This window comes from Ixodes scapularis, unplaced genomic scaffold, assembly GCF_016920785.2.
Source record: "Ixodes scapularis isolate PalLabHiFi unplaced genomic scaffold, ASM1692078v2 PGA_scaffold13__105_contigs__length_92229423, whole genome shotgun sequence".
Classification (NCBI taxonomy): domain Eukaryota; kingdom Metazoa; phylum Arthropoda; class Arachnida; order Ixodida; family Ixodidae; genus Ixodes; species Ixodes scapularis.
Window position 1 is genome coordinate 20,679,048 of NW_024609839.1, and position 15,915 is coordinate 20,694,962.

Here is a 15,915-nt window from a genome sequence, read left to right on the forward strand (position 1 = left end):
GCTTGAAAATTTTCTGAATGACGCAAGGATAAGCCTTGGAGTGGTTCTACAGCTACTCAGGTTGTACCTTCGGTCGCTACTCGCAGAGTTTCAAGGTAATGTCTACAATCAAACAACCGGAATGTGCATTGGGTCCGCTGTGGCTCCTGTTCTGAGCGAGCTTTATATGAGCGCAGTGGATGTCGCACTCAATTCAGAGATAACTCGATGGTTAACCTCGGGAGACTTACATATTTTTCGCTTCGTAGGTGATTACTTAGTAATGCACACAACGAAATTTTAAAAAAAACAAAAAACGAAACATCATGTTTTCAGAGGCATTCCTTGAGATCACAGTTCACTGAGGACACAGGAAACGAAGAAGAACAGCCTATCCTAGTCATGACGTCCCTACGGAGGGGACAGCGTAAAGCACAAAGCCCTGCGACTAGAGAGCGCAGGGTACCCCCAGACCTAGTAAAAATGGTGGCCTCTAGGCTATTAGCAAGAAGGAAAAGTGAAAAGGAAACAAAAAATCCAAGCGATTTCTTACCATTCTGCACACTCACAGATTCTCTCACCACGTCAAAAAACTGTTTTCAGATGATTCAACGCATTCTTTACGTGTAAGAACTAACTTTTAAAATTTGCACAAAATGTTAACGGACAAGATAGGCTAGAAAAAAATACGAAATGAAACACAAACAAAAATTTGGCAAATTCGAAGAGAAGGTAGTATACTCGCTTCCACTGTCTTGCGGCAAAACGTGTTGTGCATTTGGGTGGTCGCCTGTCTCCTCCGACCTTGATTCAGTAGAGCGACCCCCCCCCCCCCCCCCCCCTGGCCACCAGAGTTTCTCGGGATCCTTTTCACCCGATCACGACTGCTGGGTTCAGAACGCTCTAACATTCTCAGACCAGCCACGGAGGTAAAACGTATTAACGTTGGTATTGCAGAAAAAAAAATTTACAGCGTACGGCGCACGATTGAGCAAAATTTACGGTAACAACGTGATGAAATAACGGTTGTGACGTAAATTGTTCTACGTAACGACATGTTAAAAAAAGCAGCAGTATGCGAATTGATTTTTGCAGAAAGGAACGAAAGCCAATGCTTGGAATGTGTTGTCGACTCATCGCGTTTTCGACTCTGAACGCGCTGCGAAAGCGGTCATGCGTACGGCAGAACAGGCAAGTATGAAATGGTTAATAAACCGAATTTTTCTCTGGGCGGAATATCGTGCAAGCAGGATATAGCACGTATCGCCATGTGATACAAATCACGGTGCATTATATTCTGCGCTCCTTTTGCTTTACCACACGAATCTCTGAACGCACTTTTACCAAACCCGAACATTTCTTGAAGCGACCACAAAACCCGGTAAAACAGCGGCGTACTCTGCGAGCTGTCTCTTCGGCGGTAACGTTTGGCAGGTTCACCGCCGTGAGGTGAAAGACTTCGTGAGAACACTGGGAGTACTTCCCAAGTCGACATTTCCTGCTACGATCACCTACGAATGTCGTCCCGTCCGTTCTAATTCTCGCACCGTTGAATGCACAAGCGCTTTGTAGAACCAGATGTCCACCACCGGCATGCCGGACACCGCGCACTACCAAAGACCGCTGCCGGCCACCGGCAAGAAAACCACGTGTGATCCCCGTCCAAGTACCGCGCGACGCCTGCGCCGCCCCGCACTCCGACGACGGAGTGCTAGGGATCGCTCTGAGTGGGAGGTGCGCCCTCGGCAAGAACCAAGCCGATCAAGCACCGTACTCTCCTTCCACCAGCAGATTTCGCGCAATCTGGAAAGAGCGCTCGAGAGCGTGCAGAAAGTGCCACGCGAGTTCGCCATTACGCCGGACAGACAGGGCGTTGTCTAAACGATAGATTAAAATAACACAAATATAGGCTTTCAGTAACACGAGAGGCACCCCCTAAAAGCGCACGTGAATAGCTGTGAGGGATGCAAGTCCATCTTTAACGAAGCGACGGCTATCAAAAGGCACCCTGATCGGCGGTTGGGAAGGGAAGTGGACGAGGCCTTCCTCATACAGAGAAGCGACAACAATGTGAATCACAAATCCCTTAATTTGAGCAGAAAGGAGGAATGGTTTCTTGAGAAAAAGATGGGGAGCCTGGGTCGGGGGAGAGAGGAATGGGCGGGACCTTGAGCCGGCAGGCGCGCACCCAAGATCACGCGGGCTCTGCACGCCGGAAAAGATAATAAACTTGCCGCCAATTGAACACTGTCCGTGTCTGACGTATTTTTGTGTGTCCCACTTGTCTCCTTTTGCGTTCGCATACCAATATGTTTAACCAACCCGCTGTCCTAATTCTATCGAAGTATCGGATAATGTTGTCGAGTCACTAACGCCATCTACTCAAACGCACTAACCCTAATAACTCACAAGTGCATTTCAACTGCCTGGTATTTTGACATCGAATAATTACTCTAGATTACGCCTCACGACACAGAATATCTGAATAAATAAAGAAAACAAAAATAGAAACTTACAACTTGACACAATGCACACTAGTAGAAGAACGATGGCCAGGTTTCCCATGACTGTGACTGAAAAAAGCAAATAATGTACACAGTTCCATCTTCTATAAACACTGCAAATAATCGCTAGAATTCGAACGTGTGAATTCTAAAAATATGTAGATAGCATGGTATTATGTCGGTAAGTGCATAGCCACGTAGTTTGTTTTTTATTTTTTTTTTTTAATCACGAGATTACGAGTAATGTATTCGCGGGTTATTTATGCTTAAAACTGCATCTCCAGCAAATTTCACGACATTGCGAACAGTGCACCTAGATCTTTTTTTGACGATAAGTCACCAACGCACTTGAACCCGGATGTCTTTGGACACGTGGGTGAAATTGCTCCTCCAAAAACTACGCATAGCGGGAAAAAGGTTGATGCAGTAGTGAGTTGTGCCAAATGCCCCATTAATTAAAATGATTAGCTTTAAGTATAATTGGGTAATTTATACATTTTAATACTTCACATTTTTATTATTTCCTTTATCTGCACGGTTTCATGATGAAAAATAACGCGAAACATAAGGACACAGACGAGACAACACACAAGACGAGGCGCTGATTATCAACTTCCTTATTGTTAGGAACTGTGACCAGACGACGAAGACGACGGTCGTTCTTCTGGCGCCGACAGCACGAGCAGTGCCGATCTCAATTCCGACCTCATGCAATAAACACGTTCCTTCTACTGGTTCTACAGTAGCAGTGTTCCGTATCGCCACACCCTATTGGAAAACCCAGCACGAAAATCAAACTGGCCAAGCTGGTAACTAAGCTGGTCAATCTGCTCAATGTGGTAGTCAAAACGGCTTAACTGGCTATCAAGCTGGTTTAAGCTGGGCAAGCTAGAATTTAAGTTGGCCAGTCTGGATTAAGTAAAAACCAGCATCGTCTAACTAGAATCTGGTTTTAGATTCAATCTGGTGTAGCTGGGAAACAGTCTGGTCCTAACTGGTTTTCCATGCAGCCAATGCGGTCAATTTGGGAGACAAACTGGTAACGCTGAGAGACAAGCTGGTGAATCTGGTCGAACTAATAATCGTGGTGGTCAAGCTGGTCATGCTGGGAGCGCGCACGCCGAGGTCGGCTAGAGATATCTGAACTGGCATTGCTGGGAACGCGCGCGCCAAGGTCGGCTTAGGCTGGAACGAGGCCACGTCCTGTTCTTTGTCCTCTCGTTTTTGGTAGACAACCGGGCGCGTCAGGCGCGTTGCAAGCTACTTTTGTGTGCGAGAAAAGAGAGAGAGAGACAGAGTGGTAGAAACGGAGAATTTGAGACGCGTTTGGCTATCTTGGGTAGATTTTAAAAGGGACGGCTGTGTGCGCGTTCTTTCGAGACTACTTGAACGACGGTGCAAGCAAAGCGGGTTTTGAAGAGACAGCGAGCGGCAGTCCGTTCAGTCCGGGAAGAAATCGGACGCCCCGACTGAGGCGTCGCTTCGTGTCTTCGAACGTGTGTGTGCTCGCGAATGACGGTGGTGCCGAGGAGTATTGCCAATGCCATCCAAGCTACACGGATTTCCTCGCCTCTGCCGACCGCGCAAGTTGCCGCTTCGCCCCCCTCACTGGTGGGACCCAGGTTCGCTTCTCTCATCCGTGTAGTATTTTCTTTTGCTATTGCCTGTTTTTGGCGTGTGTCTAGTATTTTTCGTGTTGAAAGATAAGCAATCTGGTTTTAGTAACATTGTTGGCTTTTCAACGAGAACCATGCACTGTCTGTGCGCCGGTTAGTACTGTGTCAGCGTCGAGGATATGTAGCATCGGAGTTCGTGTGAGGCGGCCGCAAGTACGAAATAATAAATTGGACGCCGAGTTGGCTTTTCTGAAGAGCTTGGCTTGTTTATCCTGTGTATTAATTTAAACAGGTGAAATGGGCTGGGAGTCCACCAGCATGACCAGTTTAACCAGCATGACCAGCATGCCAAACTGGGAATGCTGGGGCAATAACCCAGCTTGAAGCTGGGACCAGATCAGCATGCCGAGCTGGTGATGCTGGGGCAATAACCGAGCTTGAAAGTGGGACCAGATCAACCGGCATGACCAGTATAACCAGATCAACCAGCATGACCAGTATGACCAGAAGAACCAACATGACCAGCATGCCAAGCTGGGCATGCTGGGGTAATAACCCAGCTTGAAGATGGGACCAGCTTAAGCTGGTTTTTTCAATAGGGCAACGTCAATTCGTTTGGCACTTTGCTACATTTGCGATGACCACGGACAACCACGCACGAAACGGTTCCCTGATCGGTGGGCCACCACCGGTAAGCTGCTAGGCATGGCTTACAGCATTCCTCCCTTGGACGATGTCACAGACAACTGGGAATCGTATCTTATTAGCTCACTTCGAGGGAAGTTGGCTCACATCTGCACCTCAGACGCGAGATCTTCTAGTCTAGGCACAAGGAACGAAGGCTCTCTGCGTGTTATCCGCGACTTGCGTACCTGCAGAAATGTCTGAGCTCAACTATGACGAGACTGTCGAGCGCAAGGATAGTTACTTCACACCTAAGTCAAATGAGAGAACGGAAAGTTTTCGTTTCTACAACCGTGGACAGGGAGATAATGAGACAGTTCACGATTTCCTGGTGAACTTACGTCGAATTACGGACAATTGCAATTTTGGGTTACTGCCAGACCGCATGTAGCGTAACCGCCTTGTTTACGGGCTGCACAAGAAGCTGCGACACACTTTATTGGCACGCAGGGACCTGGCGGTGGATTTCGCAGTGGGTAAGCAGTCGCTATAGCGGCGGTCACGAAAGGCGCCGCGCCGATGGTGAAGCCAGATGGATGTCTACAGAAGATGACAGCGAAATGATGCCGAGCTTCTTAAATCCAAGCTCGAAACAAGGTTCAAGGGAGGGTGAGAAGATCAAACCTCTAAAACCGCTGTGGTAGAGCCTGACACCTACCCAGTGATAACGGGTTTCGGAAAAATACATGTTTTGGCTCTGGCAAGGCAGGACATGTTGCACAGCGCTGTACTCCACGTACAACAACATCGGCCGCAGAGGCCAACGCCTTATCTGGAACAGTCTAATGACATCGGCGGGATTGATATCATTTTTCCGCGAACGGATCAAGAGGGCGCAATGAACTTGATTGCGCCAGTTCAGCGGCTGTTCACGTGGGGTGGTGTTGAACTGCTCATGGAACTGGACACAGGCATCCCAGTCTGCGCCAATGCAGAAAGAGTATACGAAGAGAAAAAAAGCAAGCCGGCCTCGTTTGCAACATACAGCATTAAGCTTGCCATGTCAAGTCGGCAACGTTCCCATCAAGGGGAAGTTAAGTTTGAAGGTCCGTAACGAAGGACGTGTGAACGCGGAGCCAACATTTTTCGGATGCAACGGACCAAGTCCGGTTGGCCGCGACGTTATTCGAGCGTTCGGCCTTCTTTCAGCTCAACTTTTCTCTTGAAAGACTGAACGTGGAGACTTGGATGAGGTTCTGGCAGAACACTGAAAACTATTTCAACCAGGATTGGGTTTAATCTAATAGAAGACTGTGCGGTGAATTTAAGCTCACCGTAAACAAGGCATGTCCGACGCAGCAGTATTCCTTACTGCTGACCGATGACGTTTTCCCTTCACTGAATGGTGTTGACTGCTTCAACATGCTGGACCTTCGTGAAGCTTACAACCAGGGTTGGGCAGTATCGTGATACAAATGTATCGCGATAGTATTTCAGAAATACATTTTGTATCGCGATACATTTTTTTCGTCAGTATCTGTATTCCTGTATCGAAATACACTTGGAATGTTTCTTTGTATCGCAATACAATCAGAATGAAACGTATTTCTTAAACATTTCTTGAGAAATACTCTCCCCTAACCCTTTCCTGCCAAAATACAAATGCAAACGCCTCTTTTTTTGGTTTTGTTTTTACTTTTGAGGGCAGCAGGGTCAAGGAGATGCTAGGGCATTGTTACTATGCTGACCAAGGTTCCTTCCGATTCTCGAAACTATTTTTTTATGCGTCCTCTTCTCTCTTCTGAGAAAGGTTGCGCAGTCGGAGACCCAAACCAGGTGGGTGTCGTGCCAGGAGTGGAGTCAGAGCACCTTCTGCCGCAGGTCCGAAGGTTGTTTGCTGGCATCCAATGCCCGCTGCTAACCGTCTCTTTTGTTTTAGCGTAGACAGTACTACAACCAGCCGGCAAAGCTGAGTCACAGTCCGTTGCAGCGCGAGCCTGGCGGGGGTTGACTTGAAATGGTATAGGATGACTCACGCAGTGAAGTTCAACACATATCCAAATGCGTCTGCGCCAGTAATATTGCACGGCTCAAAGGTACGTCACCAGCCGGCAAAGCTGAGTCACAGTCCGTTGCAGCGCGAGCCTGGCGGGGGTTGACTTGAAATGGTATAGGATGACTCACGCAGTGAAGTTCAACACATATCCAAATGCGTCTGCGCCAGTAATATTGCACGGCTCAAAGGTACGTCACCAGTCGACGTAAACGTAACCCGCTTCTCTGGTAATTCTAAACAGAGGAAGAAGGCTAGACGTGGCCTCGCTGTCCCGACCTAGACTTGGTACACCTACGACTCGTCTCGAGCGCGCTGTTTCGCGAACAGCTGGCACCTGTGGCGGCAGCATCAGGTCGCAATCTACGAGGTCTCTGTTCGGATGATGCTATACGAAACGTGAGGACTGTGACCCATGCGTCGGTGGCGGAGGGTCGGCAGGAAGGACAACAGGGATGCCACCGTGTCGTTTTTTCAACCGTAACAGAAGATAAGAGATCTGTTCCAGGATGCTTCAGGTGGTTGACTATTCTCGAAAGTTCCAATGACACTGCCTGCATGATCTTCAATGAGGTCACCTACAACGAAGGTACGCATTGTCCATTCATACAGAAGAGTGGTAAAGTTTCATGTTTAAGGCCACATCTACAGATAAAGAATGCAAGTTCATTCCACCATGACGTCATGTGAACAATGTTGACAGGAGCGTCCTTATTGGACAGGGGCGTGGTGACATTTAAATTGGATTTAGGGTTGCATCGATTTTATTTAGAGGTCGAAGTCTTTTTGCATCACTCGTCAGACAGACAGGATGTCAGGGAAGGGACCGCGGTCAATCCTTGATGAAACTTCTTTTGAGCCCATTGAAGACCCCTCTTCGTCCGAAACCACTAACTTCAAGTCAAAGTGCCAAGACTACCAGAAAGTGATTTCGGGATCAAAAACTTCCACTTCATACTTCACACTTCATCTCTGTTGGGGTCTCAAACAAATTCGAAAAATGTGTAGTAGTAGCAGTATTTCAGTATTTGTATTTCTGCCCTCCCTAAAATGTATTCCTGTATTTGTATTTCCAAATACTTTTTGCCTCTATTTGAAATGCATTCCCGATACGTATCACGATACATTTTTAAAGATATATTTTAGTATCAGTATTTCAGCTACAATTTTAATGTATCCCAGTATTTGTATTTCCAAATACGTTTCTGAGTATTTCTGCCTAACCCTGCTTATAACCTAGTTCCCCTAGATGAGGACTCCAGGAGGTGGAGAGTATTGAACACGCCTAAAGGATTGTTCTGTTACAAAGGTTTACCATTAGGCGTGGCGTCAGCCCCTTCCATTTTTCAGACAATGGAAACCCTGCTACAAGGCATATAAGGAGTACAAGTGTATCTGGATGATGTACTGGTCGCGGAGACGAACGGGGACGGCGGAAAAAGACTACGTGAGGTCTTGCAGGTGCTCCGCGATAACGGAGCCAAGCTGAACAGGGAGAAGTGTTGCTTCTGAAAAGCAAAAGTGGTCTACCTGGGACACAGGATTGACAGTCAGGGGCTACATCCAACTGGCATATGCCTGGAGGTGCTCAAGGATGCGCCAGCACCAACGAGCATCAGTGGGCTACGTTCGTTTCTCGGCCTGAAAACCTACTATAATCGGTTTCTGTCCAAAATGGCAAGGCTGTTGACCCCCCCCCCCCCCCCTGTATGTTTTATTAAAAAAGGGACAGATATGGCACATGAGTCAAGATGAAGGCAGGGCCTTTCACTAAGCAAAAGCAGCACTCATTGAATCCACCATGTTAACTCACTACTACCCTACAAAGTCCCCGGTTCTTGAATGTGACGCTTCACCACGGGCAATTGTAACTGTCCCTTCTCATCGTTGTTGAGGCGACGTGCTACCTGTCAGATTTCGTTCTCAGACATTGTCGAAATTGGAGAAAAACCACTCCCAACTAGAACGAGGGGCCTTGAAATTGGTGTTCACTATCGCGAAGTTTAGAGACTGTTAGTTTGGAAGGGATTTCAACCTGGTGGATGATCACAAGCCCTTGGTAGGACTTTTATTACCACGACAAAGCCGTGCCGGCAATGGTCCAACGGCTAGCATTCAACGGGGGTTCATCATCATCGGTGGATACAGCTAACGCAACGAGTAACGTGCCGGGAAGAGTAACGCCAATGCCGAAGCCATGAGTATAGACTTCCCCAAAGGAACTAAAAGAGGAGCTTCCAGAAAGAATTGCGTCCTTGGGAGAGTTCGGGAACGGTTTGGCGACAGCGAAGCAGATGGCACTGATGACTGCGGAAGATAAAGTGCTGCGTGATGTCATCAACTATACTCAGCGCAGATGGCCGCGGAAGCTGTCGGTAGAACAAGAAGGGCTTGGACCTTTCTGGAACAGGAAAGATGAGCTTTCGGTGCAACACAGCTCTGTGCCAGCCCATTCGGTATTCCGAATGGGCTGACTTAGAGCTGCCACCGTCACCTACGTCAGATCAGGACGTTCACTGCGGCAGAGCTCCAGCTGAATCAATCAATCAATCAATCAATCAACCAGTCAATTTTATTTACATCATCATCAGATACTGATGTGGGCTGCAGAGGCAAAAAGTCAAAACAGTTTTAACTTGACAAGGCCTCTGCAGCCAGGCAAAATGTAAAGTCCAATAAGGACTTCACATGTTGCCAAAACAGATGCAGGCCTTTCAAGCTTCACTCTAAGCTGGCAAATATATTAGGAACTGTGACCAGACGACAATGACGACGCTCGTTCTAAGGTAACAGTGGTAAATATCACCACAACGGAAATTCGGTTGGCACTTTGCTACACTTATTGTGAAAAAACGCGGGCATAGGGTCTTCTTTTTTTTCCACTGTGGTGTCGCTTCTTGTTTCTTGTTTCTTCGAGTGAGAGGTTATCCAGAGTCCAAAAAGGCCATCTCAGTCTTCAAGGTTCACAGATGGTGGGTTCCCGCACGGCGTTTTTTTCTTTGCTATATGGTAGGTACCAAGTATCTTTCTATACAACTGAGCTTGGTGTTTGTACAATATGTTTGCGACTTGGAAACGTGATTAACAGCCGCAGTCACGCAAATGCATTGCTGAATAGGGGAATGCTCCAGCATTTAAAGGGGTTATGATACGCCAAAAATAAAATATTACATAACTATACTGCTAGGACCAATTGTATGTTCCTATAATCCTGCTAAATTTGTTTTGAAAAAGGCGCGATAGTTTCGTGGATAAATCGATTTATATGCGGGCCCCTCGGAGGGGCAGATCCGGGCGGACCTGGAGGCTGATGACGTAGCCAGCCTCCAGCGTGGGGTCTAATTGCACGTACTCACAGACTTGGCTCTCTTGGCGTATCGAGCCTCAGCTTCCTCGTTTAAGCTTCCACGTTTCCAGCATCCGGTGTGTGACGATTACGTCTACGGCATCGATCGCCTTGTCGAAGTGTTCGACATTGATCGCAGCAGCGATGAGAGTGATTGTAATTAAGAGATGTTGGAAGCTGTTCATTTTGACTGCGACCCGCTGGCGACGAGTTCCAGCGACGACGAGTTCGCCGTGGTCACCGTCGTCCGGGAATGTCTCGCAGGCGCATGCAGGCTGGAAGGTCAACCGGCCGGGGGGCGAGAGCGAGAATAGCTTTCAGTTTACCGAGCTGTTTGAGCGGTTTTGTTCGTACCGCGACGAGAAGAGCTTGGGCGATCATGGGGGCGCCTAGAATGAGAGAGTGTTCATGGTCACGTGGTTTATGGACACCATGGTGTGACTAACTTGAGCAGTGTTGCCTGGTCGCCAGATGAAAATTATAAAAATTCGTAAATTGAATATTGCAATTATCAGAGCCCTAAAAATTTCGTAACTTGGTGTATATACTAAGTAGCCTATCAGCATTCCATTTCAAGAATAATCTATCCGTTTAATTTTCGTGTCATAACCCCTTTAACGAACTGTGATGTTTTTAAAGTCGGATGTTTAAGCGTCTCCCCGTTTGTCTAATGTATGAGTGTGCGCGAAAGCATTGGATTTCGTAGACTCCCCTCTCTGTAAGGTACGAAGTTCATGCCGCGCTTAATGTGGCATTCATTGTTGTGTGTTTGACTTCTTGTGTTTGCGCGTGTTTTACCTTGGTTACGATCCTGCTGAATTTGTTGCGGGCTGAGGATATGACGTTGACCCCATTTCTCGAGGCGACTCCCTTTATCCGATGAGAAAGGCGGTAAATATATGGTGTGACTGGTGCATTCTTTTTGTCTTTCTTAGCTTTGTATATTTGCTGTTTTGGGGGTGATCGACTTTGATGTTACGGATTCGTTTCTCACATCCCGACAAGATGTATTCTTGTTGAAATACATACATTCGTATTACGAAATTAGCTCCCTGGTTTAAACTATTAACAAATGTATGCCCGGCGTAAATGTTCGTTATAATCGCACCATCTATGTCCATTATACTAATTTCACGTCACCCTCAGGCCGAATTCAAAACTATTTCAACCATCTGGAATCAGATGACAATGCCATTTTCAACCATAACTTACCTCAACTGAAGAAGTGCTTGCTTCGTGTACTCACATAATATTTATGCTTTGCAACTATTCAATTATTTTTTCTTTTTTTTTTAAGAAATGCGTGAAATGACCAATCATTTCTTATGTGTATTTTTATGTAATCGACGCTGTTACTAACAAGTACACCAATGCATAGGCTTCGGCCGTTGTTGGGCTCTCAAAATAAACGAATAAAATCACAAATAACTGTGTCGGGAAAGTTCGAGTCTCTGAGCCTCACGATCCAGGCGGAGAAGCTTACTTTCATTTTGTGGATGCAGGATTTTGTGAACGCTCACCTTGAAGCACCAATACCTCAAATAATGTGTTCGTTGTTCGAGATTGGAGCATCCAGCATACATGTTTTTAATTGACGTCCACTAGAAAATCCAAAAAATTAATTTCGTATTCCTTGCAGACTCAATGGTGAAACGAAGGCCTAAACCTTCTTCGGTGAATGACCTTAGCGCGTCTTCAATCGTCCTGCTAAATTCTGCCTTCGCTATGAAGACCAAGTAGTCATCTACATACTTGAAAAATGTGTTTTGTATTACCTACCAATCTATGTGTAAGGGCCCTGCCGAGTATTTCTAGAATATATATTGTTAAGCATAGGTGCCACCTCTTAACCCATGCAAAGGCCCGTCTTGTGTACATAAACGTTGTCCTGCCAGCCGATAAATGTGAATTTTAGATTAAATAACAAAAGTTCAAGGAACTCTTCTGCTAGGATTGCGCTTCTTGTCTTGAACCTTTTTCATCATTTTGTTCTCAAATACATTATTTTACAGTCTTCATGAGTTGATCATTGGACATAATATAACTCTTCAACATCAATATTGAACACGCAGCATCCTACAGGGTTATTTTTTTTTTTAGGAATTCAATTACCAATTTTGAGTTAGGAAAGCAAAACGTGTCACCTATCGGTAGTAAGTTAAAGGGGCCCTGCAATCATATTTAAGCGTCTACCTTTCATGCGGGTTCCACGTCCCTCGGAGTTCGGGCAAGCCAGCGGGCACGGAGAGAGTGACTAAATATCAGTGCGTCATATTTTAACCAGGCGACGCGGAAACCTCCTCCACCGACGAGGGCGACCCGCGGTACCGAAAGCGCGCGATATGTGACGTCTTAGGTCCTGGGCTTACTACTGGTCAGAGCCGATAAAAGCTTATTTTTAGTCGAAATACAAAATATAAGTGGCGCGAACCGTTTCAATTATTTATAAAAGTAGTTTTTGTTCAGTATTTTAAGCAGGAAAGAAACAAATGCAGTTTATAAACTACGGAAACAAGAAATGACCCCCGCCGACATACCCGCCACCAAGCGGTGGAAAAGGCGGCGCATACTTGAAAGGAGTAGTGGGATCAGGCACCAACACGGAAAGGTCCCGGATGTACGCGGCGGCGCTGCGGTCGTTTACGGACTGGAGGATCCGACCGGCTCCGAGCGTTCCGAAGGCTTTCGGCGAGCAGCTTTGTTTTGCGGTTTGGCCGTTTCGCGGTATGGCAGCACGAAGTGGCTCCCATTCTGAACTGATATTTACCCCGTGTTTGCTGTCGTTTGTGGCCAAAGAACCGTGATGCCGAGTTAGTGTTTAATCGCGCAGCAAATGCAATGAGAGCCGCTCTGGCTGCCCGCTGCATGCAGCCTATCCAGAACATGCTTTAGTGGCGCCCTCTCGCGCCGTCGATACGGAGTGCGGCAGACGTGAGCGCTCGCTGAGCTCACTCTAGTTCACGGCCACTCAAGCAACCAAGGACGTCATGAAGGAGGTTATTTTTTGCTGTTTTTGAAATTTTAATTTGCCTATAACTTTTAAAATAAAGCGAAATTCGAGAAAAGAAAAGTTTAATTAAGTTACTAGGTTCAGTGCGCTCAGGTTCGCTGCAAATTAAAAACCAGTAAAAAAGTGCTTGCAGGGCCCCTTTAAGGTGCTTTTGTAAGTATGCCGAAGCGCCTGAAGCTAGGTATCTCGCTCTGACACTACTGTGAGAAAAGGTATTTTCCTGGTTTGTGTGTTTTTGCAGCAAAAAATACTACCGACATGAGGCTCTTTCCTTTTTTGATTTCTTCTGCAACCTTTCCCAAGCTTGCCCTGCAAAATACCTTTAAAGGGATACTGAACTTAAATTTGGATTTCGCAAAATAAGGCCGCAGAAGCGTTGAACGGGAGGCTACGAACTCTAAAACATCCCTGATTCATCGGTAATCTCAAACGGGTGGTCGCACTTTTGGAAAAAGAAGGGCGCGTTCAGGCGAGGTCGTTCACGTCATTGTCCCCCCGGAGAATTTGAGAATAAGGGGAAGCGGCCTCGCTTCTCTCCTCCTCGCTTCCGTTCGCCAGCTCGACGGGACGTAGCGAGGAAGAGAGGGAATGGAAATCGTGACGTGACCTGTCTCATCGGCCGTGTTCAATCGCACATTGATTTTCCAAAAGTACGGCGAACCGTTACAGATATCGCTGTATGAGTGATATCTCTAGCGGTTTATGCAGCTTTTTTCCTCGGTATCCCTTCGTCATACAGTTTTTGACGAAAAATAAAACACACTATTAGTATTATGTTTTGGGGTTTTGCAGGTTCCCGCCTATCCTTCCAGCCTTGGTTTGTGAGCTCAAAATTTCGATTCAGTATACCTGTAATGATCTATGAAACACGCGTTCGTTTTTTACCACTGAATATAAAACGAAAAAAAAGTATGTGTCCAAGTCAGTCTGCCTTACTAGGGGTCTAGTGCCTCAGCTGTAAATGAGCAATATAGTGAGGTACAACCGCTCGCCTGGGGTCTTTATTGTGCACCAATCAGTAGTGATACACAACCGCACGCCGGTACTATGCTTATTCAGTTAGAAACGGGCAGGGTTGGGGATTGAACCCAGAATATCTGGGCTCCTCAGCGCGAACTTTCGCTCCACGTGCTCCGAGCAGAAGCTGCAGAAATCCCTTCTCAAAGTTTAATGAGCGTGAACTTCTGCCAAACTTATGCCAACTTGTGCCTTGTGTTATTTGCACTAATACTGAGTCACATGGCGGCGAGGACTGTTTTACTGACCATGCATGTTGTCTTGCTTGCTTGTTATCAGCCTCCCGCGGAATGTTTTGGCGGAGTGCCGAAAATGGCTTGCGCCGATATGAAGAGGTATCTATGGCGCGAAACCGCGAACTGATCCATTAACAGCCGGCAAACACAGAAGTGTTTGCCGCATTCTTAAGTCGTATTTCACGTTACTAGTCGTAGGCTTGGCACGTAAAACCCCCAAATTTGACTTTTTTTTTTTGGCGGATGGACACGGATCGACTGGCGTAAAACTAAAGATAAAGGTTTAATCGGCGAGATTGTGCCAGAAACAAAAAGAAAAAACGAGCCTCGAGAAAACAGCCGCGAGCGTAGCCGGCGGCAGTAGCGAGCGATGATGTGTCGGCCTGACAACTGGCTAACGCGCGAAAGTGCGTCGGCAAGGCCACGCTCAACTTATATACAACACTCGGCATCTCCAAAATTGTATGTAGAATCTTCATGCGTACATTCCTACGTTGCTTCTGTCTTTTTTCTGTGCAGTTTTGGACTGCAAAACAATTGCTGGATTACTCTTTTAACAATAAGCCTACTTCCGTGAACATCCGCACACACTTGGAAGATTGAATGACTAAAAGGAAAATTGAGAATAATAAAAATAAACATACTTTAAATACATTTCTTATTTTTACAACAATTTCAATATTTCAGACATGAGCGTAGAAGCTTTATTTTCTAACGAAACAATGTATTCTTTGATTTACAGTAAATTAATCATCTTTTGCCCATGCGTCTTACCTAAACAAAGTAATGTTAACAGCATTAACAAGTTTATGACACAAGCACGTTTTCCCTCCTCGAAAATCTTAAGTTAGAAATTTAGTAATGCCTTTTAGATTCACAACATAGGTTGAAAAATAGAGGCTCTGGGACGCCTCCCAGGGGATGACATAAAATGATACGCTTCTTCTTACCTCACGAATGTCCAGTAATCTTAACAGAGAAGAAGCAGTGACTCAAATATAAAGTAAATGAGCAATAAAGTTTGCTTACGACTTCGATCGTAATGAAGTTTACAAAGCATAATAGCATGAATGATCACAAGCTCGTTTTTTCATATTTATTTATTTATTTTCTAGTACCCTCGGCCCATGGGCTATTACAGGGAGATATTCTAGACGTAGCATACATGATAGTTATATCTCCGTTAACATAAATGTAAACACTTACTTGAAGGCAAGTCTGACGCGTCGCAGTCTGAAGACTGAAGAGGCACATATAGAAAAGAAACAAACACTTTTTGAAGGCATATCCTGGTGTTTTCTTCACTTTCGTAGAATCAACGAGCATGCCAACTACGTACCACCATAATGATGTCAAAGTTTTATCAGGTATGTTGTCCCTTCTTCAACTAACAAAACTAAACAACTTTACGGCGTTTCCCAGAGGAAAAAAAAACGATTGAGAATGTATACCAGTCAATTCTTCCCATTTCAAAACGTATGTGTCCGTAATAATTGCTCCAGGATTCAAAGGAACAAAAATTTAGTGGAA

The 15,915-nt window shown here is 46.0% G+C and overlaps 1 long non-coding RNA gene across 2 annotated transcripts in view; it reads right to left on the minus strand.

Annotated features, from left to right (window-relative positions):
- The window catches only part of LOC120843488, a 51,243-nt gene extending 35,580 nt beyond the window's left edge, over positions 1–15,663 (minus strand). The window contains exons 1-2 of one of the 2 annotated variants that reach the window (XR_005716197.2): positions 15,592–15,663; positions 2,496–2,552 (exon numbers count right to left, since the gene is read on the minus strand). This is a non-coding gene — a long non-coding RNA (uncharacterized LOC120843488). Of the gene's footprint in view, positions 1–2,495; positions 2,553–14,397; positions 14,476–15,591 lie in introns of those variants that run through there. The other variant, XR_005716198.1, reaches the window with a different exon arrangement.
- Between the last annotated feature and the right edge of the window lie 252 nt (positions 15,664–15,915).